This window comes from Macaca fascicularis, chromosome 8, assembly GCF_037993035.2.
Source record: "Macaca fascicularis isolate 582-1 chromosome 8, T2T-MFA8v1.1".
In the NCBI taxonomy this organism is placed as follows: domain Eukaryota; kingdom Metazoa; phylum Chordata; class Mammalia; order Primates; family Cercopithecidae; genus Macaca; species Macaca fascicularis.
Genome location: NC_088382.1, coordinates 63,859,382 through 63,884,929, shown reverse-complemented (window position 1 = coordinate 63,884,929; position 25,548 = coordinate 63,859,382). Strand labels below are relative to the sequence as shown.

At 42.8% G+C, this 25,548-nt stretch overlaps 1 protein-coding gene and 1 pseudogene across 9 annotated transcripts in view; one reads left to right on the top strand and one right to left on the bottom strand.

Moving 5' to 3' along the window:
* The window catches only part of RGS20 (regulator of G protein signaling 20), a 109,457-nt gene that overhangs the window by 51,764 nt on the left and 32,145 nt on the right, over positions 1-25,548 (bottom strand). Inside the window, exon 1 of one of the 9 annotated variants that reach the window (XM_065519221.2) lies at positions 19,702-19,912. The exons of the other annotated variants lie outside the window; for them this stretch is intronic. The gene's annotated coding sequence lies outside the window, so the exon portion shown is untranslated. Of the gene's footprint in view, positions 1-19,701; positions 19,913-25,548 lie in introns of those variants that run through there. 9 annotated transcript variants of the gene reach the window in all.
* On the top strand, positions 21,176-21,876 carry LOC123575196 (ubiquitin-ribosomal protein eS31 fusion protein-like; annotated as a pseudogene).

The following is a 25,548-nucleotide window of genomic DNA, read 5'->3' as shown; positions in this document are numbered from 1 at the left end:
TAAGAGTTAAATAAAATCACCCAGTATCCCATCACCCAACATTGTCCATCTTTTCTTTCCATATGCATATGCCGTTTTCAATAGTTTCAGTGTCAACCATCTTCAGACGGACTGCTCTCTGTCAAGCATCATGAATGGGTCGGGCAGCTTTGACCTTTCACCACCCGCCTCATAACTTCATTGAACCCGAGACTCTACCCTACAGAATGTACTTCTAGATGGATGTTTTTCCGGGCTGGCGTTGTGACTATTTCAGGATCAGGGTGACAGTACCCCCTACCTTTGATGGCTCCACAATGACCCAAAGGCAGGAATCCCAAACCTTACCCTTAGACATGGTAGCCAGTAATGATCTTTAAACTTAACCTGTATGCTGGTTAAATCTTTTGGCCCCTCATTTCCTACCCCTCTAAAATGCAAAGCGTAAGCTTGCCATTCATTTTCTGGGATCCTAAGAAGCTATGAGATGCGGGAGCCTGTTAGCCTGGCCTCTGGCCTCCCAGGAGAATCGTTACGTGCCCCGCCACTCCCCATCCCCAAGAGCATCTCTCTTACTCTTTAAATATTTTGGAAAGATTCTTTAAATTTTTTTTTTTTTTTTTTTCTGAGACAGAGTCTTACTCTGTCACCCAGAGCTGGAGTGCAATGGGGCAATCTCGGCTCACTGCAACCTCAGCCTCCCGGGTTCAAGCAATTCTTCTGCCTCAGCCTCCCAAGTAGCTGGGATTACAGGCTCGCACCACCATACCAAGCTAATTTTTATATTTTTAGTAGAAACGGGTTTCACCACGTTGGCCAGGCTGGTCTCGAACTCCTGACCTCGTGATCCGCCTGCCTCGGCCTCTCAAAGTGCTGAGATTACAGACATAAGCCACCGTGCCCAGCCAAGATTCTTTAAATCTTAATAGATACAGGAAGGCTATCAAAACATAGAAAACATCAAATGCTTCAGAAAAAAACACGGTTCACAAGCAGGAGGAATCCGCGTGCTTTGTTATCTGAGACAAGGAAGAATGGGAGCAGTGTGAAGACAGCTCTGATACCAACCCACCTGGCCACTCAGTTCCATCGCTCCTCCCAGATTTTTGTTACGATATGCTACAGAGTTAATTGATGGGACATTTGGCCCTCTATTATCTCATTGAAGAAATGACTAATGACATTAAAATGGGGTGGAACGTGAAGCCAGAGAGCTATGTCTGGGGATTTTACAGCTTTGGTAATCCCCAATATACCAACTATAGCAGATGGACAAAAACAAGGGAGTCTCCCTCCTAACTCTCAGCTGTAAGCCTTCCCCTTGCATTGCACTGGGATGCTATAATTTTATCTTAGTCCCTCAGTTGTGCCCTATACATATCTCTCCCAGTACTTTTTTGAGCCTGTTCAAATGATTGGGTCTTTGTTGCTGTTCCACATTAAGAACAAAGCGCCTTTCCTCATGAGCCTCATTCATTTCAATTGCACTGTTTTCTGAGCTCCCACTGACTGTGGTTCCAAGGTGCATGAAAAGCACGATGATATTCCAGGAATATCCTCCTGTACCGCAGCCTCAAGAGACACTCTCGTTTCCTTGTTCTCTGCTGTAACGTTTCTGAGTATTTAACACAATGTGTTTCAATTCACTCCTAATTTTACCCTCCTCTTGGTCGTCCTGCCTTCTAGGTTTCCCCAGCCTGGGAAATCTTTCTCTAATACTATCTTGCCTTGGATGCAGGATGATTTTCCACAGATACCACATTTGCCGGCACACTTAGGGGCCACTCAATAGCAAAGTAGCAGAGCATTGAGTGAGTTGTTTTTTCTTTTTTTGAGATGGAATCTTGCTCTGTCACCCAGGCGGGAGTGCAGCGGTGCCATCTCGGCTCACTGCAACCTCCACCTCCTGGGTTCAAGTGATTCTCCTGCTTTAGCCTCCCGAGTAGTTAGGACTATAGGCACATGCCATCATGCTTGGCTAATTTTTTGCATTTTTAGTAGAGACTGGGTTTCACCATGTTAGCCGGGATAGTCTCGAACTCCTGACCTTGTGATCCGCCCGCCTTGGCCTCCCAAAGTGCCGGATTGCAGGCATGAACCACCGCGCCTGGCCTCAGTGAGTTTTTTGTAGGGTCCTCTGGTCTTAAATACTTGGTCTTAAAGTTGGATGCTCACTTGTGGGTGGAGGAGGGGGAACCTGTGATCCGGGCCCCTCTCAGCCCCATGCATGCCTCTGAGTTCAGACAGAACTGGAAGTCAAATGAAGGGGAGGAGGAAAAGCATGGAAAAGCCATTTGGCTGGGGACAGGAGGCATAAAATGTGTTGGAGAGAGGGACAAATCTCATATGAAGGGTTCTAGGCTTCCAGAACCTGAAGGAAACAGTTTCTGAAGATGTTTGGCTTCGAGGAGGATGAGTTCACAGGAAGTCTTTTTTTGGCTGCTCGCTAGATTCTCATTCAAGAATTTACACAATGAGGTTAGAAAAACAGACCTGCCGAATCCATGCTAAACTCTCCCTGGGTTTAGCTGCCTACCTGAAAATAGCAACAGGGGAATGTGGTTTTCTCTGAATCATGTAACACCTGATCACCAGATGCTGCTGAAGTCACAAACAGGCCCTGTTACTATTAGCAGCGAGATGTAAGCTGAATGCTGGTCAACAGTGATGTTCTGTTTAGTAGGATGCTGAGATGAGGCGATTCTAAGTTTGAGAGGACGCTGGCCTATTATCCTGCAGTGTAGTCATCACCAGACAAAAGTCCATCTCACTGTGGCTCATGAAATATTAATGAAGAGCTAGAATTACTTGCACTGACTTCAGCACAAATAGACCAAAAAATAAAATCAAAGCTCTATTTTCCACTACATTTGATACAGAAAGCTAACAGTTTCGATGCTGGTGGATTTTTGTGGAAATTCTAAACTTTGCCTCCAGGCAAATCTGTGGGTTTTCAAAATTTTCTGTCTTTTGGTTTTATTGTCTGACTATTTGGGTTTTATTGTCTGACTATTTTAAGAAAAAGCTGGTCCATTGTTTTCTAGTAGGGGAAGTCAACTGGAAGCTTAATAGTAACAAAAGACTTTTGAATTATAATTACTTCCAGATGGATGCTTACAGATGTCCTCATCTTTTAAAAAACCACTTAAGCATCTTACCATCTGTTTTTCAGTGACTTATCATGGAAATCTTTACACTTTTGTTTATATAGCCATTGCCAAATGTGTAAGCCCCAGGAGTTTTTAAGCCAGTGAAGGCTTTAAGACTATAATAAGAGTGTCTTTCTCTTCTCTTCTGCCATTAGTAAATGAACATCCTATATAACTCAACTTTTACAATGGCCTTTTGGGAAGTATTAGAAAGAAGACAGTATGATCTGAAGGAAATTAATAAATTATGTATGTTTTTATTTGTTCTTTCCTAACGTCAGACAACAACGAAGGGGCATTTTGTAAGTACTGATTGAAATCTTTATTAAGAGCTTTGCTTATCCCAGCAAACAGTGGCATTCTCAAGAAAATTGCAGCTGGGGTGCACTCCCAGTGATAACTTAGCCCAGGGCACCTCTGAAAACATTAAACACTTGGGAAAATTTTTGTCTGTGGGGCTGCTTTAGGGACTCTTCAAGTGGCTGAGGAATGTGTCAGGCCATCATTAACGGTTTGCATGAGAATGGCCAGCTTTTTACTGTTTCCCAGCAAGGAACAGGCTCCCTAATGAGAATTTCTTCGTAGTTATTACAAATTACAGAAAAAAAACAGGCAACTTACATCATAGAAAAATTAATGTCGGAAATCTTTGTGGCCGAGCGCGGTGGCTCACGCCTGTAATCCCAGCGCTTTGGGAGGCCGAGGCGGAAGGATCACATTAGGTCAGGAGTTTGAGACCAGCCTGGCCAACAGGGCGAAATCCCATCTCTACTAAAAATATAAAAATTTGCCAGGCATGGTGGCGGGCACCTGTAATCCCAGCTACTTGGGAGGGTGAGGCAGGAGAATCGCTTGAACCGGGGAGGCGGAGGTTGCAGTGAGCAGACCACTACACTCCAGCCTGGGTGACAGAGTGAGACTTGGTGAAAAAAAAAGCGAAGTTATTATCTCCCCAGACGAAGCTACCCCTTCTTGTTTTTTCTCTCTTGTCAAGCAGTGTTACTATCTCTCCAGTTGTTCAAGAAAACTTGTCATCTTCACCTTCTCCCAATTCTAACTCCTGGCAAAGGCAAAGGCAATCTGCCTCCCAGCATGCCTCTCACGTCTGCCCTGTTCTTCTCCAAGTGCTATGGCCCTAGTTAACATCTCAGGTCTGGACAATGATGGAAGTCTCCCCGCCACTCACTCTGCCTCCATTCTCACCTTGGATAAAAGGTAAAATTCTGGTAGGAGCTATGAGAGAGCCACAAATGCCCTTCTTCCCTCTGTGGTCTTTCTGCTCTGCTCCTCCTTCTGAAGCAGCATCTAGTGCTGAGACTTGGTAGGGAGGGACCTGGCTTTAGGGTGAGTGTGCTTTTCTTGGGAAATACCTTTCACTGTGGAAGGTGGGGTAGGCAACTCCCCAAGGGACAGATGCTGCTTGGCTCAGGCTGGGAAGAAGCATGGAGAGTGCTGAGCTATGTAAGTGACATCACCAAGGCTGCAGAGCTGGCAGAGATCCTAGGCAGAAACCAGTTTGCTGTTTGTGCCTTCTTGGGTGCCATCTCCTGTCAGGGACTTAACTGCTGTGGAAGGTGGCTGGCTGGGGTGCAGATATAGCCAGATTAGGATCAAAATTAATTCCGGGACTGCGTGACAAGCATTCCAGGTTAGTCAAAGTTAACAACATTTTTTCTAAATTGAGATTTCTTATCCTGCAACAAATGTTGTAAGCCTCATTGTTTGTTCACCATTTTCAGAATTTTAAAAAAATCAATAGTGAAACAGGGCAGTACTTTTTCAATGATTGTAGAACAGTGTCTAGCGTACAGCAGGCACCTAAAATATTATGTGTCCAACAAAATATATAGTTATGTATGTACATATACATCTATCTATACAAGCACACACACGTACCATATTGATAACACAACTGCTTAATAAGTTAACCTGTCCATTTTTATTTAGAGGAAATAAAATTAACTGCCAGAGTATGAACTGATCAATCTGATCTCTCTGTCAAAAATATAAGAATCAATCATTTTGGGCTGGGTGCGGGTGGCTCACACCTGTAATCCCAGCACTTTGGGAGGCTGAGGTGGGCAGATCACTTGAGGTCATAAGTTCGAGCCCAGCCTGGCCAACATGGCGAAACCCTTTCTCTACCAAAAATACAGAAATTAGCCAAGCATGGTGGCGAGTGCCTGTAATCCCAGCTACTCAGAGAGCTGAGGCAGGAGAATTACTTGAACCCGGGAGGCAGAGGTTGCTGTGAGCCGAGATCGCGCCACTGCACTCCAGCCTGGGCGACAGAGCGAGACTCCGTCTCAAAAAAAAAAATAAATTAATTAAAAAAAACCCAATCATTTTGTTTTTACATTTAAAAGCTTTTTTTTTTTTTTTTTTTTTTTTGAGACGGAGTCTCGCTCTGTCGCCCAGGCTGGAGTGCAGTGGTGCAAACTCAGCTCACTGCAAGCTCCGCCTCCTGGGTTCACACCATTCTCCTGCCTCAGCCTCCTGAGTAGCTGACACTACAGGCGTCAGCCACCATGCCCAGCTATTTTTTTGTATTTTTAGTAGAGATGGGGTTTCACCGTGGTAGCCAGGATGGGCTCGATCTCCTGACCTCGTGATCTGCCCACCTCAGCCTCCCAAAGTGCTGGTACAGGCGTGAGCCACCACGCCTGGCCAAAAGCTTATCTTTTTCTTCATTTTCACAGCAGTATCCATAATCTATTGGTCAGTGTAATGAGCCAGTGCAAATATTACAACTATGCATAGACAGGGAACGGCATGCACATCCCCACACAAAAGAGCGGCTAAAATAAACGAAGGAAATGCCAAGTGTTGAGAAGGATAGAGAGCAAGGGTAGAGAGCAACCAGAACTCTCTCGCGCCGCTGATGGGAGTGTAAATTGGTGTAACCAGTTAGGAACACTCACAGCATGTGTTTCAGCTGACCCCATGTACACCATGTGACCCAGCCATTCCAGGCCTTAGTATATACTCCCCCAGAACGCTGTACCAAAAGTGTGCATTAGGATGTTCTGCACATAATAGCCTAAAACTATTCAAATGTTCACCAACAGTAGAATAGGGCTAGGCACGGTGGCTCAGGCCTGTAATCCCAGCACTTTGGGAGGACACAGTGGGCAGACAGCTTGAGCCCAGGAGTTGAGACCAGCCTGGGCAACATGGCAAAACCCCGTCTCTACAAAAAGAAGCAAAAATTAGCTGAATGTCATGACATGTGCATAGTCCCAGCTACTCAGGAGGCTGAGGTGGGAGAATTCCTTGGGTCTGCGAGGCGGAGGTTGTGGTGAGTCCAGGTCACATCACTGTACTCCAGCCTGGGTGACAGAGCAAGACCCTGACTCAAAGGAAAAAAAAAAAGTAGAATGGATAAGTGAATGTGTTTATATAACAGGATATTATTCAGCGATGAGAATAATCTCATGAACAATGAGATTATGAACAATCTCCAACTACCTCAATAAGTGGATTAATCTCACCAACGATGTTGGCAACTGCCATTCTGCATTCTATTCTATCTCTATAATGCTTTCCTTTTTTTTTTTTTTTTTTTTAAGGGACAGGGCCTCACTCTGTTGCCCACACTGGAGTGCAGTGGCTATTTGCAGGCATGATCATACCACTGCATCCTCAAACCCCTGGGTTGGAGCAATCCTCCTGCCTCAGCCTCCCAAGTAGCTGGGACTACAGGTGTGTGCCAGGCCTGTCTCTATAATTTTGACTACTCTAAGTACCTCATATAAGTGAAATCATATAGTATCTGTCCTGTTGTGTCTGGCTTATTTCATTCAGCATAATGACCTGAAGTTTCAACCATCTTTGTAGCATGTGTCAGAATTTAAGAGGTGCGGTTTTTCAGAGAAGGAATGTTTTAGAAGTGGCAATAGACAGCAGGGACACCTACCTTACTGCTAAGCCCCAAATTTCTGTGGAGCATTTCTGTGGAGAAATGTCTCTAACTACCAGGGCCATAGGGGAGGCAGTGTTCTCAAAGACCAGCCAGATCCCAGCGAGAGATGAAACAGAAAGGGACATTAAGAGACAAGTATAGGCCGGTCGCGGTGGCTCACGCCTGTAATCCTAGCATTTTGGGAGGCCGAGGCGGGTGGATCACTTGAGGTCAGGAGCTCGAGACCAGCCTGACCAACATGGTGAAACTCCGTCTCTACTAAAAATACAAAAATTAGCCGGGCATGGTGATGAGCATCTGTAGTCCCAGCTACTCAGGAGGCTGAGGCAGGAGAATCACTTGAACTTGCAGGGCGGAGGTTGCAGTGAGCCGAGATTGATTGCACCACTGCACTCCAGCCTGGGCGATAGAGCAAGACTACATCTAAAAAAAAAAAAAAAAAAAAAAAAAAAGAGACAAGTATGAAGGCCAGGGCATGTTGCTGCTGGTAGACCAATGACCAGAGAGTACAGTGGGATGCTGTGAGGGGCGTGGAGGAATGTCCCATGAAGCAAGGTCAGGATGTGAGCAGCCCTGCTGAGACCAGGGTCAGAGGGCCGAGTGGGAATATTGGGTTTACTTGGAGGAGTCCTCTGAGTGCTGGGCTGGCCTGTGACCCACAGCTGGTCCCTAGAGAACACTCACTTAAAACAGAAAACTGGGCCAAGAATGTCCAGCAGTCTGGTGCAACAGCGGGAGGAGAGCATGGGGTGTCCGGTCAGAGGACCCCTGCCATCCTGACCTTTGCCACCTGTGAGGCCCGGACCAAATTACTTCGCCTTCCTAAGCCTCCACCTCCTCATGTGTGTAACAATAGCTGCCTTGAAATTTTTTAAGAGGATTAAATGAGAGAACGTATGCGAAAGGTCTCTGAAAACCAGGTGCTACTCTGGTGCCATTATTTCTTTAAATTTAGTACTTATTGATAGTTTATTTGTTGTTTACATGTCTTGCTATATAAACTTATTGATATTTAACGTAAAAATAGGATGAGTAATATGGAAAGACCTTACAGGTGTTTTAAGACTGTATGAAAGGCTGTGTGCAGTGGCTCACAACTGTAATCTCAGCATTTCGGGAGGCTGAGGCGGGTGGATTGCTTAAGTCCAGGAGTTTGAGACCAGCCTGGGCAACATAGTGAGACTCTGTCTCTAAAAAAATTTAAAAATCAGCCAGACATGGTGGCATGCACCTGTAATTCCACCTACTCGGGAGGCTGCGGTGGGAGGATCGTTTGAGCCCAGGAGGTTAAGGTTGCAGTGAGCTATGATTTGCACCACTGCATTCTCACCTAGGGGGAAAAAAAAGACTGTAAACAAATTGGTCCTCTACCTTTGTGCCTATATTCAGCAGGGACTGAAATAGCAGGGACTCCATTTACCCACCCTCAGACATCTGGCACCTCGACCATTCACAAACCTAGAAGTAACCCAGAATGCCTTCAAGGACATGCAAGCAGTGACAAAAATAGCTGGGCAAAGCTGAGAACAGAAAGACTAGAGGACAGGCAGGTAAATCTGCCAGTTCACCAAGCAGAGCACCTTTGCACGCGGGTCAGGGAAGCACCAGGAAGCCTGCTGAGGGCAGTGAGTTGTGAGGGGTCTAGCTGGATCCTCACTCTTCCCCTGTTGGGCTTTGTGACTGGAGCCTGAAGCTACCTCCCTAGGCCTTGGTTTCCTCCTCTGTGAACTGGAGGCAAAATGATCACCAAGTTTTTCTTCTCTTTCTAACATGCCATGGTTTACCTGTCACTACATGGCTGAACTGTGCAAACAGGATGCTGAGTGAGGGAAGCCAGCTAGAAAAGGCTACGTATCATATGACCCCATCTATATGAAATGTTCAGAACAGGCAAATCTGTGGAAACAGAAAGTAGTTCAGTGGTTGCCTGGGGCTGCTGGACTTGGTGGTTGACGGCTAAGGGGTGCTGGGTTTCTTCTTGGAGTGATGAAAATATTCTAAAATGAATTGCAGTGATGGTTATTCATTTCTGTGAATGTATGCCATAAAATAGTTTTTAAATGCTGGTATTTTAATTTACCTTAAAGGCAGCGTAGTGGATTGAGTACCAAAAAGTATAGAAATGCAGGTTGTGAGTTCTGTTCTGTCACTAACATGTTCACCTGACATAAGTCAGCTGCCTGCTCTGGGCTGCTGTTGGTTGAGTCGTTCCCCTTGCTGTTCCATAAAGTCATGATTCTGTGACTTAAACCTGAGACACATGAGAAAAGGAGGGAAAAAATACCCAAGAAAGAGAATAGAGAGAAAAGGCAGTGGACATAGCATATGTGGCATGCTGGTGACAAACACGGTTCACAGGCATTGTGGTGCCAGGAGGACAGACATAGGAGCATCGCACAGCATCATAGCCAGGGTGGGGGGCAGCTGCCTGACTTCTGAAGGAAATGCTATTAACACATCACAGCTGGGAGCATAAGTTCCTAAGAGCAGAAATTTTAATATGTATTTGAACAAAAATGTGCCATGAAAATACTTTCTCTGACCACCATGCTACAGTGTGAAATGCAATTGAACATTACATAGCATTTCAGTGTCTTCTTTGATAGGCATACGTCAGTACAAAGATCAGAAATGCAAGCTCTTTCCTTGGTTAAAAGCACCTGCCGTGCTCTTTGGCCTAGAGAATTATTGTATTTACAGTCTTTTCAACATTCACCAGGTGGAAAAGTGGGTTCCCACAGTGCATCTGGAAAAACAGAAATGCGTCTGGCTTAACTAATTACAGTTCAGCTTTTATTTAATAGAGAAAACAATAAATATGTGCAATTAATGCCACATAAGCCCTTACTGGATTCAATCTCATACATATTTCATTTCTATCTCTGGTTTTGAAATCTAAGTAATCTAGAGCCCACAGGGTATCATGTGTTAGGCATGCTTCAAAATAACCCTGAAAAATGTGAATTGGCATTTGATATGAATTTAAATCCTCCACAAATCCACACTTCTGTTAAAGTGCCACAAGGTTATTACATGGAAGTTATATGGAAGTAATGGTGAAGGCAATGGAGCATTAGGAGTAAGCCGGTTTCTTCTTTGGTTCTGACGTGATGGACGGAACACAGCCTTCCAAAGGAAAAAGGATAGCACTCCTTCTGTGCTCCCTAATGGCCACACCTACTTCTAGGTACACTCTGAGTACCCTCAATACCAGGACAGTGGTCTGGGTAACATCTGGTATCCTCTGAAGGTGATGCATTTTCCTCACCTGGAACATTCTCCAAATTAACAGTGCAGAAGGGAAGCGCAACCTCATCATCATCATCGTCACCACTCCTCAGGTCAGGCAGGGAATTACAGCCAGGGGGAGGCAGAGCAGCAGCTCCTGCTGGTGCAAGGTGAAGGGGTGTGATCCAGCCCCACAGCCATCAAGGAGGCATTCCAGCCCTGCCGAGGAACAGAGCTCCCAAAGTTTGGCCCGGAGTGGACGCTCAAGCTCTTTCAGCAAGCAGAAGGCGGCTGTGGTAACAGTAGCACCTGTTGCCTTTGCAGTGTGTGCCTCACATGCCTTGGACCTATCAGCCATTCTGTATTTTTGCAGACATTGTATCCCTCTGATGTGGTGCAACAAGAATTTATTTGAGCCTTTGGGTCTAACATCTAGTTTGCAGAAATTTAGGGAATACAGGAACAAGTTAGCAACTTGAGGAAGCAGCAAATGAATTCAACGTGGGACAATCAATGGGGCAGCAGGTCCAGTTTCTTCAAGATGGTGTATGAAAAAGAAGATGGATGATGAAGATTAGTAAAGAGGCTAATGAGAAAGAATGTGCTATGGTTACACATTAGATGATGCTAATTGCTTACTGTTAATTTTGTTGGGTATGACAAATGTATTGTGGTTACTATATGGATATTATAACGTATGCCCATTAAAAGATTAGGTTCCTTAAAAGTAACATTCATTTTTATTTGAACCATCTTTAATGAATAACATTTCTACTGATGCTTCCTACCATTGCCCGTAAATTATTAGCTGGAACTAAGGAAACTCTTATGGACAGGGCATCCAAGTTTGACCACAACTGAGAACTAGGGCCTTACCCAGTGCTGCAGGAATCCACCTCTAATCTGGTCCAGTCTTCCAGGGCAGCCCTAGCCCATTCTGCTTGTGCTGGGCACAGGTCTTAACAGACATTAGGCCTGGATGAATATTTGCTGAAGAACTTTCTCTCCATCAATTACAGCAGATGGGTTATGAAATGTGTTAATGTACATGCAAATTAAGGATAAAAATGTACAAAAGATGTGTTTATAAGTAACTAGCTTTCTCTACTTCTTACGGTAATGTCTGGGCAAATTTCCCCTCTACATTTCTTTTTTCACAAATTCCACTTTTGCCCATAGAAAATTCTCTATGATCCCCCGTGGACAGTAGCATTGGCTCCTCAAACTTTGTCTTGTGTCCATTATTAGAATTTTTTATCCTAGGGTGATTCTCCTATGATAATGGTATGAAATAGCAAGTTCCTATTCTATTTAAAGCTTTCAAGCTGTAAGTAATTTGAAATCTCTGAAAACCATCTGAGCTCTGTGAGCCACAAAACCTTTGTGCATATTATTTCCCAGTGGTCCTTCTTCATTAGTCCTTTCGGGGCTTGTTAATTGCTACTAAGTTTTCCTGTTAATATGAAAATGCTGAATGTTGAAATAGTGGATACCCAGAGGAATCTTAAGTTGGGTCCTTTAATTTTATTTCCTATAGGAGATTTCCTTTAATTGGATTTTTGGTCTGTCTTTTGAAATTTTTTTAAAGAGTAGACTATCCTGTAAGAAATAAAATTGTCATTGCTTGAACTTCATATTTACTTTCATACACATTGTTTCCTACAAAAACCTAGTAATACCCCACACTTATATTTATGCTATAGTCCAGAGGTAGACAAACATTTTCAGTGAGGGACCAGAGCGTACCTATTGCACACTTTGCAGGCCTCCTGGTCTGTCTGCAACTACTCAATTCTGCCTCTATATCACAAAGGCAGCCTCAAACATCAAACAAATGAGCATGGCTGTGCTCCAATAAATCTTTATGAATGCTAAAATCTGAATTCTGTAAAATTTTCATGTGTCACAAAATCTTCGTCTTTTTCTTTTTTGGGGGGCGTGGGACAGCATCTCACTCTGTCACACAGGTTGGAGTGCAAAGGTGCAATCCACGGCTCACTGCAGCCTCAGCCTACTGGACTCAAGTGATCCTCCTGCATCAGCCTCCTGAGTAGCGGGAACTAAGGCTTATGCCACCACACTTGGCTAATTTTTTATTTTTGCAGCGGCAGGGTCTTGCTTTGTTGCCCAGGCTGGTTTCAAACTCCCAACCTCAAGAGATTCTCACGCTTAGGCCTCCCGAAGTGCTGGGATTACAGGCACGAGCCATCATGCCTGGCCTTATTCTTTTGACTTTTTCTCCCAACAATTAAAAAATGTAAAAACCATTCTTGGCCGAATGCAGTGGCTCACACCTGTAATCCCAGCACTTTGGGAGGCTAAGGCGGGTGAATCATTCGAGGTCAGAAGTTAGAGACAACTCTGACCACCATGGTGAAACCCTATTTCTACTAAAAATACAAAAAAATTAGCCGGGCATGGTGGTGGGCGCCTGTAGTCCCAGCTACACAGGAGGCTGAGGCAAGAGAATTGCTTGAACCCGGGAGGCGGAGGTTGCAGTGAGCCGAAATCCCACCACTGCACTCCAGTCTGGGCAACAGAACAAGACCCCGTCTCAAAACAAACAAACAAACAAACAAACAAAAGGAATAAAAATAAAAACCATTATTAGTGTTCAGGGCATACAAAAGCAGGCAGAGGGCTGGAGGTGGCCCTGTGCCTTGTTTGCTGACCCCTATCACAAACAGAAACTCTTCATAGACTGTTTATGGATAATTGAGAAAAGGAAGTGCAGATTCTAAAGTAGTAAGATCCTACTGGTTATGTTCAAGAGCTTCCCACCATAACTTCATGATCATTTAGCATACAACAGCACAGAAGGCTGCACATCATCAGAACCTGACGAATCCACATTTCTGCCTCTAGCCCAGGCCATTCCCTGGCTGCCATACACACAGATCCAACCAGCCGCCTGGCACCACAGTTGGAGCTGTCCTGGGCATCGCTAGGGTCTAACATGGAATCCAGCGTCTCCCCCTCCAGCCCGTCTGTTTCACCTCCTGTCTTCTCCATGGCCACACATGGTGCCACCATCCACCTACATAAGGAGTCACCTTGATTCCTCATGCATCACTCATGAGCAAACTCACTGCATCTCCAGGACTCACACCAGGCCTGCACTGCATCCCTGCTGCTTCTCCTAGGCTGGCGGACCCATCTCTTGTCTGGATGGCTACAATACATTCCATATCCACTGCCTTCCCTCTCCCCTCACAGCTTTCTGTTACAGTAGCAGAGTTGAGTAGTTGCAATAGAAAGCACATGGCCCACAAAGCCTAAAATATTTACTAACTGTTTAAAAATAGAATCTAGACCCTGTTAGTCCCCTCCTGTGGGCTTCAAAGGCAAATCCTGACTCTAGAAAAAATCCAAACTCTATCAGGGCCTAAATAATGCACAATTTTTCCTATGTTTACATGAGCAAATGTATCACATCTTACATTTAATATTTGAAATGATTTTGTGAGGTTTTGAGATCCCATTTATTAATGGGGAAAACTCAGCTTCAAGGAGGTTGTCTAATGTGCCTGACATTCAGTCAGGGCCACACAGGCTTGAATCTAGATCATGTGGTTCAAGGCACGGACGCATCTGTCACCCCACAGAACTGTGCCCCTCACAACCACAGCTGCACATGGGCCACAGTTCGATGGATTTGGATCATTTGTGTAGGCCGATCAGCGAAGGTTGCTGGAGTCCTTTTCCCAGCAGGTCTGCTTTGATTCGAATGGGCTAAGAGAAACTCCAGCACATTACTTTGTCCCACAGGGCCTTAGCATTCCCAAGACAGTTCTCTGGGCTAAGCTGACAGAATGTTTTTGTCTGCAGTTCCTAGGATGTGTGTGGGAGAATCTCTGCTCCTCGAGGTTTTAGTTTTCTACAGTTTGTACCAAAATATCTACTGAATTTTAGATCTCCCTCCCCCTTGGCGTGAAGTGTCAAATAGTAGATATGTTGAACAAACAGATCTAAAATTGAAGAAATTTCAGACTTGAAATGTTCAGTGGTTATGCACTTTGGACTCTTCGCAGGGAACCATAAGCAATTTATAACCTTTCAGTGAGACAAAATAAGGCAGTTGGATACAGAGACCCAGGGCGAAAACCTCCTTACTAACGTATTGGGTAAAAAGGCACGTAGAGGACCTGTTTCAATTAAGAAAATATAAGCTATATGTAGCCTTCTAATTATCAGAGTAGATTTGATCGATTTTAACAAATGTTTTCTCTATCTAAATTAGTATTTATAGTTTTCATAAATGCCCTCATGATTTTGAATACAGATCACTGGAAGATAAAGAAAAGAAATAAAGCCTTTTGGGCCGGGCGTGGTGGCTCACACCTGTAATCCCAGCACTTTGGGAGGCGGAGGCGGGTGGATCACAAGGTCAGGAGATAGAGACCATCCTGGCTAACACAGTGAAACCCTGTCTCTACTAAAAATACAAAAAATTAGCCGGGCGTTGTGGTGGGCACCTGTAGTCCCAGCTACTCGGGAGGCTGAGGCAGGAGAATGGCGTGAACCTGGGAGGTGGAGCTTGCAGTGAGCTGAGATCGCGCCACTGCACTCCAGCTTGGGAGACACGGCGAGACTCCATCTCAAAAAAAAAAAAAAGAAATAAAGCCTTTTGTTTAGTTTATGACATTTGTTTAACATGTTCGGGGGGTGAGTTTTTCGCTTTACTAGATTTTGCATAATTTTATCCTTTTTATACTTCTTAGTACTCTTTCCTCCTTTAAGTCAAATTTATTCTACGTGGTCTGGTTATGATGTTCTGGTGTTTTTGTTAATAAGTATTTCATTTTGCCAAAAGAACAGGACAGCCTAGGCAATCACTCAAGGGGCCGAAGGTGATGTATGTGTTTAGCTCTAGTGGGAATTTGACAAATTTCAGGTTGTTGCATAACTAGAGTCCCTCACTCTTGTGCCTTGACTTAAATCTGCCCACAAATGGTAAGAAGAGCAGTCCTTCTCGGAATACGGAGGTCAGAGCAGTGAAGCTGGTTGTCATTGAAGCTGGCTGTCATCACACTAAGGAACTAAAGGCTGAGACAGTAAGAGTGAGATGACAGGTGAGACTGAGGTAAGTCCAAGGCCTTGGGGATGCACACATCAGTGCTATCCTTCTGGCCCAGGTCAGGAGGGTCCTGCTACTCCACCTCCAGGTTTACCATTTCCATCCCAGCTTTAGAGTAGAATCTGACTATTTCTATATATTAGTATAGTATTTTTTTTTCAGGAAGCAAATGCCATAGTCAAAATAAAAGAGCAACAATGGCAACAGGAAATCTAATATGAAAATTAATTATATTTAAATCATTCATGGAGATAATGTTAAAATTACAGTCCCCACATAGACTCTCCTCTGCAAAGGTCAACCAGCTGTTCTTTCCAGAAAATAGTGTTAGCCTTTTCTTATTATTTTTTAATATTGTTTTCTTATTGCCTATATCTTATAATAAGCCCTACTAGATATAACACGAAGTAGTTAAATGTGGATTTTACTGCGAGTGACTATTCTGAATGCAATTCTTTCTGCAACTAAATTTTATCTAAATTCTTCAGTTTCAGGAGGTCATTTTTGGGGGGGTCTATAAGTGACAAAGATTAGGCCAAATATGAATTCATAAACATATCACTAAAATTTTTCCTGGATATTAAGTCATGGTACAGGTCTTTTATATTAAGTTTTTTTAAAAAGAACATTGTTCAAATGGTGAAAATTTTAGAAACTGTACCAAATAGAAATATATCAAAATATAAACGTTTAAAATCAAATTATCCATGGTCAAGAGCTTAAAATAATGATAAATATTAGAAGAATATTGGTAAGAGGTACCACTTACTGATACTCTCTTGAACTCTCTGCTGTACATGTATTATGTTAAAGCAAGTATTCTTATCACTGCTATTCAGATTCAGAGGCTCACAAAACTAATGATCAAAGTCAAAATTTGAGCCCAGTTCTCTTTCATTCCAACGCTCATGCTTTTTACATTACACAACTGCAATCTGAAGCACAAAGAGTTGCAAAATTATAACATACTTCTTTTCTTTCCAATGTTTTCAAACTGACAAAGCATGTATTACATTTTACACACACAAATGGTGAATTTTTTTTTTTTTTGAGACAGAGTCTCGCTTAGTCGCCCAGGCTGGAGTGCAATGGCGCGATCTCGGCTCACTGCAAGCTCCGCCTCCCGGGTTCACGCCATTCTCCTGCCTCAGCCTCCCGAGTAGCTGGGACTACAGGCGCCCGCCGCCTCGCCCGGCTAATTTTTTGCATTTTTAGTAGAGACGGGGTTTCACCGTGTTAGCCAGGATGGTCTCGATCTCCTGACCTCGTGATCCGCCCGCCTCGGCCTCCCAAAGTGCTGGGATTACAGGCGTGAGCCACCGCGCCCGGCCAAATGGTGAATTTTAAAATACACATTTTCTGAATTACACTGGAAACAAATGATATAAAAGAAAGATAACAATGCAATCAACAGAAAATTAATTCAAGAAAAATGTCAATAAGTCAAGGCAGATCACTTATTTTTCAGACAGAGTCCTGCTCTGTCACGCAGGCTGGAGTGCAGAGGCGTGATCTTGGCTCACTGCAATCTCTGCCTACCGGGTTCAAGCAATTCTCCTGCCTCAGCTTCCTGAGTAGCTGGGACTACAGGCACACGCCACCACACCCAGCTAATTTTTTTGTATTTTTAGTAGAGATGGGGTTTTGCTATGTTGGCCAGGCTGGTCTCGAAATCCTGACCTCAAATGATTTGCCCACCTTGGCCTCCCAAAGTGCTGGGATTACAGGCGTGAGCCACCACGCCCAGCCCAAATCACTATTGTTATGCAACAATTAAAAAACTCAGATAAATAAGTGAAATTACATTTCTAAAGTCATCAGAGAACTGTGAAAGCAAAAAGATTACATAAACTAAAATTTCTGAGTGAGAGAGCTCTTCCAAGCTGAGTAGTCTGTCACTAGCTGTTTTTTTTTTCTGAGGGCTTTTGCTGACCATTAGCACAAGCTGAGGATATAAACGGACTCTTTTCTCATGCGGGAGGACAAGTTCCCTTCAGTAACAAGACATTCCTCAAACACATGGCTGGGTCCTACAAGACATTTATCAAATGTGGAAGACATATGGGGAAGGTGGAGGCAATGAACAAACTTAAAATCTGAAGGCAAGACTGAGTCTTCCATTCTTTTGAGACCAAGGAGATGGAAGTCCACCAGGCTTTCATTCTGGAACCCAGGAGAAAATTCTCAAGGAACAAGAAAGAACCGGGGGTTAGCTAAATCTTATTAAAACTGCAGCCACCAGCCTGGGTAACATAGCCAGACCCCATCTCTACCAAACATTTTTTAAAAATGCACAGGTGAATTAGCATGTGACTGTAATCCCAGCTACTCAGGAGGCTGAAGTGGGAGGACTGCTTGAGCCCAGGAGTTCTAGGTTATAATGGTGCCAATGTACTCCATCCTGGGGGTGACAGAAGGGGATTCCATGTCAACACAAACAAAAAAACCTCAAAACTGTAACCAGATCTGACCCATTCTAATATCTGCTGGCCTGAAGTGATCAGCCCTTTAGTCCTTCATCCTTAGACAGGAAATCCCTCCAAGGGAGATTCCATCCTTGCTGGTGGAAGAAATTACCAGAACCTACACAGTTTCTTTATATGCAATGTCTACATATAATAAAAATTACTAGATCTGTGAAGAGAGATAAAAATGTGATGAATAAAAAATAGATATAGGCACACAGATGATCTCATTGGATTTAGTAGATAAGAATTAGATGGACTAAACTGATGAAAAGATGGGAAATTTCATCAGATAATTTAAATGTATTAAAATGAATCAAATTAGCATACTACATTTAGAAGAAAACAAGTTCTGAAATTAACAACTCACTAGATGGTTTGACAAAAGACTTAGACACAGAGGAAGATAGCTTAATTAACTAAAACACTGGTCAACAGAAAATATTCAAATTGAAGCAGAGAGAGATGAGAAATGAACAAAACAGATCAGACAATAAGAGACATGAAGGAAAAAGTCTAACATATGTATGATTTGAAAGGTCCCAGAAGCAGGAGAGAAAGAAAGAAAACCAGATGAAGCCATATTTGAAGAGACACTGAGTGAAAATTTTCCTAAGTTGATGAAAGACGTCAATCCACAGATACAAGAAGCTCAGTTAACCCAAAGCAGAAAAAATAAAGTGAAAACCACATATAGGCACATTATATTCACTGTGGTATGTGAAAAACAAGAGAAAAACTTTAGCCAGAGGATAAAAACATGCTACCTTCAAAGAAGCATAACTTTCCAACAGAAACTATGAAAGTCAAAAGATAATGGAATGAGAGTGTAATGGCAGGCCAGACTGGAAGAAGAGATTTGCAGTGCGCGTGCACGCGCGCGCGCACACACACACACACACACACACACACACAGAGTTTTGACAGATGGCCTGTATCCAGAATATATAAAGAACTCTGACAGATCAATAATAACAATAATAAAAGATCAATGGCACAATAGAAAAATGGGCCAAACAGAAGTTCAAGACCAGCCTGGGCAACATGGTGAAACCCCATCTCTACTCCCTCTCCCTAGCCAAAATAAAAAACTTTAGCTGAGTGTGGAGGTGCACACCTATAGTCTCAGCTTCACAGCTAATTGTGACATTGCATTCCAGCCTGGGCAACAGAGTGAGACCCTGTCTCAAAAAAAAAAAAAACAAAAAAAAAAACAAAAAAAAAAAAACAGAGAAAGAAAGAAAGAAAAAGAAAAATGGGCCAAAGGCTTGTGGAGGCATTTTAAATAGAAAATTTACAAATGACTTGACCCAAAAACATATAGGAAGATGCTTAACACCATTAGTAGCCAGGGAAATACAAATTAAAACCACAATGAGATACTACTACACAGCCACCAGAATGACTAAAGTTAAGTGGGCAAACAATACTAAGTACTGGTGAAGATGTGAAGCAATACACACTTTGCTGGTGGGGATGGATGTAAACTGATTTGGACTATAAAACAGTTTTGCAATATCTACTAAAGCTAAACATACACTGGACTTATTACCCAACAATTTTTATCCTGGGCATATACTCAAAGGAAAAAAGTTCATCAAAAGACATGAATGAGAATGTTAATATTAGCATTATTAATAATAGCTCCACGCTGGAAACAACTAAAATTTCTTCAGTAGTGGAATGGATAAATACATTGTGGTGTGTTCATACAAAGGAATGCTGCACAGCATTAAAAAATAACAATACATACAACAACAAATGAATCTCAAAAACATAATGCTGAGCTAAAGAACCAGATGCAAAATTTATTATACACTGTTGAATTCCATATGAACTTTAAAAAGCAGGCAGTTTAAAAGAAGTTGTAAAAGTGGTTACCTGTGAGAGTCCTGAATGGGAGGAAGCGAGATGGGCTCTTCAGGAGAGCATGGGGTGCTGAAAATATCCTGTATCTTCATCTAGAGATGTGGTGAGTGATTTTGGCCCCAGGGGACACTTGGCAATGTCTAGACATTTTTGGTCATGGCATCCAGGGAAGGGTGCTACTGGGTCATCCAGTGGGTGGAGATCAGGGATGCTGCTAAACATCCTACAGTGCAATGGAGTTATTCCATTCAATAACTCCCTTCAATAAGGAGTTATTCAACCCCAAATCTCCACAGTGCTGAGGTGAGAAACCCTGATCTAAATGGTGTTTCTGTGGGGGTACACTTACATGAAGTTTACTAAGTTCCACTCTTAAGATGTGTAAACTTTACTATAAGTTATAACTCAAGTAAATGAAGTTAAAAGCTGTCATAAGGCCGGGCGCGGTGGCTCACGCCTGTAATCCCAGCACTTTGGGAGGCCGAGGCGGGCGGATCACAAGGTCAGGAGATCGAGACCACGGTGAAACCCCGTCTCTACTAAAAATACAAAAAATTAGCCGGGCGCGGTTGTGGGCGCCTGTAGTCCCAGCTACTCGGGAGGCTGAGGCAGGAGAATGGCGTGAACCCGGGAGGCGGAGCTTGCAGTGAGCCGAGATCGCGCCACTGCACTCCAGCCTGGGCGACAGAGCGAGACTCCGTCTCAAAAAAAAAAAAAAAAAAAAAAAAAAAAAAAAAAAAAAAAAAGCTGTCATAAACCTCACAAAAATACCAAATAGCTCATCACTGAAACCTAATAAACACAGAAAAACGTTGTTTCAGTTTTAGAAATACTCTAATTCATTAAAGAGTCCTAACAACCGAAATTTGCCGGGATTATATTAAGTCAGGAAGAATTAAATTTTTTATGTAAAGTCCCCCTTAAATGCAAAGAAATAGATATATCTTTCTTTATAGCAGGAGATATATGAACTATATCTGGGTAATCACTAGAAATAAATACTTGTAAAAACAAAATGAATGTATATGGAAGACCCCATACATGTAAGATTCTTTTAGAGTCATCAAAAGATGAACAGAGAAAAATATACATGTACTTTTTTTTTTTTTTTTTTTAAGTCAGGGTCTCACTCTGTTGCCCAGGCTGGAGAGCAGAGGCAAGATCATGGCCCATTGCAACCTCAGCGTCCCCAGGCTCAGGTGATCCTCCAGCCTCAGTCTCCCAAGTAGCTGGGACTACAGGTGTGCACCACCACACCCAGCTAATTTTTTGCATTTTTTTAAGAGATGGGGTTTCACTGTGTTGCCCAGGCTGGTCTGGAACTCCTGGGCTCAAGTGATCCACCCGCCTTGGCCTACTAAAGTGTGGCAATTACAGGCGTGAGCCACCACGCCTGGCCACATGTACTTTTTAACAGTAGTCTAATCTGAGTTCTATGGATAATGACTTCCTGTCACTAATTATCAACACGACTTTTATACAAATTAAGAAATCTATGGGCGTGCTCTTGGACTGCTCTCTGGCCAGCACCCTCTCCTGTGTCTATAGTCTAACCCATCTCTTCATTTCCCTCAACCTCAGATGGAGCATCTACCAAAATGCAGATTTTTGCAAATATCCTTACAGGGAAGATCATCACTCTCGAGGTTGAACCCTCGGATACAACCGAAAAATGTAAAGGCCAATATCCAGGATAAGGAAGGAATTCCTCCTGATCAGCAAAGACAAGCGACTGGAAGCTGGCAAGTAACTGGAATATGGACATACTTTCTCTGACTACAACATTCAAAAAGAATCTACTCTTTTTATCTTGTGCTGAGACTTCATGGTAGTGCCAAAAATAGGAAGAAATCTTATCCAACTCCCAGGAATAAGCATAAGAGAAAGAAGGTGAAGTGGGTGTCCTGAAATACTATAAGGTGGATTAAAATGCCAGAATTAGTGGCCTTCATTGGGAGTGCCTTTCAGATGAATGTGGTGCTGGAGTTTTTATGGCCAGCCACTTTCACAGGCATTATTGTGGCTAATGTTGTCTGATTTATTGCTTCAACAAACCAGAGGACAAGTAATTGTGTATTAGTTAATAAAAGACCTGAACAAAAAAAAAAAGAAAAGAAAGAAAGAAAAAAGAAAGGAAGAAAGAAGGAAGGAAGGAAGGAAGAAAGAAAAAGAAAGAAAGAGAAAAAGAAAGAAAGAAATCTAATAGTCCCTTAAATCTCATTATCACTCCACCCTGAGACATAAAAGTCCATTATACAGGTGAGGTAAGGAGTAGGTTGCATAATTCTTTTCATGGTTGCAAAAATCCAACAGCTGTATAAGTGTTGGTTCTAGCTATTCAGCCCTAAAAGGGTTAAAGTGCCTGGTGTCCTTAGTCTAAGAGCAGCAGTACAAACTTGCGCTCTAGCCTTGAGCAACCACAATTCAGTCAGCTTCAGAGGGGCCCAAATGTAGACAAACCAGATAGCAGGGTGTTCTCTACTACTTCACTGTTGGACGGAGGTGCACATTGTACAACCCAGCACCTCAGGAAGCCAAGCTATCAGATAACTTTGCATGAGATGCCTTTGCCTAAAACTCAAATGCTCATATGAAAAGGATTTTACACTTTAGAATAAAATACATGCTTAACTAGAAATTGAGCATTCCCAAATCAGAAAGGTCAACTGGCTTTAATAACTATTGAAATAACTCATGTAAAATATCACTGCTGGGCAACAGAGCATATTACTCATATTTCGCAAGTGATTCCCCGTGCAAATAGCTAGACTCTAATCAGCTGGATTAGAATCAAGGTAATCTACTCCATGAATTTATAATCACGTAATATTACTTTGAGCACTCAGCCACATCAAACTTGATTGTGAATGGCCTCTCCAAGAGCCCATTCAATTGTACTACAAACTGACTCACTCCAAGCAGCATCACCTTAACTCTTGAGCTAGCTGTGCAAAGTAACATTCAGGGACCATCTCAGATGGTGTCGGGTAGTCAGTGACTCACACTTATTGTACTAAATGCTAAGCTCTGACTCAGAGTGAGCCCTATTAGTTGCTGACTGACACTGTACTTGTTTGAATAGAAGCTCACATTGTGAGTCACCTGGTGTTGCACTGAAAACCAATCTGAAATATTCCCAATTGGACGGTGATACACATTATAATCATATTGGGACCTGACTTGACACATGTGATTTCAAAACTAAGTTCTGCCAAACTGGCTTGGGAGCATGCTAGAAAGTCACTCCCTTCTTAAATGCCCTGTCCTTCTGTCTAAGAACATGTAGTAAGTATCCCAAGATGCAAAGTCAAGAGTAGGGTATTCATGCAAGAGGTTTCTTGGGGTCAAAAAAAAAAAAAAAAAAAAAAAAAGATACTCAGTATCCAGTTCACACACTGGAGAAAACCATGGTTTCCTTTTTCAAGGATGAAGGCATAATTCCTCGAAGTACCTTCCCTGGAAGACACACCATCACTATAAATAACTTTGTAAGACCAGATGTTCACTAGAAAGTCTCTGCTGTATAATTCTTAAACTGTTAATATGAGGGCTGAACCTTTAAGCCACCATCTGCATCTGTCCATGGAAGATGAATGTGGTTAGATGGCCACATGCAGAAATAAAAGAACAGTAGGATTTCAGGAATTGATACTCAAGTGCCTGGAATGAAACCAGTTACAGGCTACTGCATTAAAATAAGAAAGCTTTTCTCTTTTACTGTTGCTACTCCATAAAATCTAGAATAAAAAAATCTTCTGTGTAATTCTGAAGGCCTTTTCTAAAAGGCTTTGTTATAGGAAAGACCTTCAAAGCCAGCTGGAAAGGTATTTTAAGAATTCAAGAAAAGCTCAAAGATGATTTCTAAAACTGCTACAAGAGATTAACAGAATTTGCAATCAAATGTATACCCAAGTGGGGCCTAAAATGCTAATGCTGGCTCTGACAATAGCTTGATCTGTAACCTTACCGTACCTGAGGCGAGTCATGTGGTCATGTCTTATAATGTGAGGGACCAAGATAAAGCTGTGGGACAAGAGTAGCCATGACATGACTGCCTAGTCCTTCTTGGTGCTAGAGATAGCACATGCTTGTACACTTTTTCCTTATTTATACTTTCTATCTGTTAACAGTTCATTAATCCGTAGTAAACAGGAAATCAGCAGTGTGGTGTGTAAGAGCCCAGGGGAATGAGTCAGAAGTCCTCATTCTATTTTGGCCCCTAATTAGCTGGAGATCTCTGGCCCAGACCCTTAACCTCTCTGAATGTTTTCTCATCCATAAAACGAAGGAGGTAGAATAAGTAACCTGATTTTCATCTTTCTGTATTTCTGATATAAGGGATGTTTCAGCTAAAACATTTACAGTGATCTCAAACAAGTTAGCACTTCAAGCTCCTAAGGTACATTTTCAGATTATCTTAAACTGGCTGTTCATCAGCCCTGGCAACACAGTGAGATCCTGTCTCTATAAAAATTAAAAAATTAACCAGGTGCAGTGGCAGGTACCTTAAGTCTCAGCTACTCCTGAGGCTGAGATGGGAGGATCCCTTGAATCTGGGAGTTCAAGGGTGCAGTGGGCCTCAGTTGTGCCACTGCACTCCAGCCTGGGTGAGAGAGTGAGACACAGTCTCAAAAAAAAAAAAAAAAAAAAAAAAAAAAGACTGTTTTTCTAATTTTGATGATGGACATGTGTTTCATTATGCATACTCTTTATAGTATACAAAAATATGCATTCTGTTACTGATCTTATTTATAGTTTGAAGTCTAGCCAATTTAGCCTCAATATAATAATAGTAATAACAGCTTTTGCTTGGTATGTGCCATCCCGTTATAAGAGCTCTATGTTATTAATTTACTAAATGCTGTCAGCTAGCCCGTTAGGTAGGTACTCTTTTTTTTTTTTTTTTTTTTTTTTTGAGACGGAGTTTTGCTCTTGTTGCCCAGGCTGGAGTGCAGTGGCTCCATCTTGGCTCACTACAACCTCTGCCTCCCGAGTTCAAGCAATTCTCCTGCCTCAGCCTCCAGAGTAGCTGAGATTACAGGCGCCAGCAACAACACCCAGCTAATTTTTTGTATTTTTAGTAGAGACGGGGTTTCACCACGTTGGCCAGGCTGGTCTCGAACTCCTGACCTCAGGTGATCCCCCTGCCTCATTCTCTCAAAGTGCTGGGATTACAGGAGTGAGCCACCACGCCCGGCCGAGGTAGGTACTCTTATTATCCCCATTTCACAGATGATAAAACTAACGCCCAGAGAGGATAAGTAACTAGTCCAAGGTTATGCAGTTAGGTTGGGATCTGAACCCGGTTACAGAGCTCAAGACTCTCACTGGTTTGGCGACATTGCCTCTCATATGCGTTACTAATACGTGATTAAAAAAAAAAAAGATGTCACTTATGGCGGTGGCTCACTCCTGTAATCCCAGCACTTTGTGAGGCCGAGGCAGGTGGATCACCTGAGGTCGGGAGTTCGAGAGCAGCCTGACCAACACGGAGAAACCCCGTCTCTACTAAATACAAAAAATTAGCCAGGAGTGGTGGCGCTTGCCTGTAATCCCAGCCCCAGCTACTCGGGAGGCTGAGGCAGGAGAATCGCTTGAACCCAGGAGGCAGAGGTTGCAGTGAGCCGAGATCGCACCATTGCACTCCAGCCTGGGCAACAAGATCGAAACTGAGTCTCAAAGAAAAAAAGAAAGATGTCACTTAATGAACAGAAGATAAACAGGATGAGACCCAATAGAAAATTAGGTTTTGAGGAAAAAAATATTTTAAAACAGTAAATTGCAAACTGTGGTTGTGCCAAAAAAACTTACAGAGTAATTTCACTAGAAATGTCCTTGTCAAGTTTGGGGAGGAAGTCA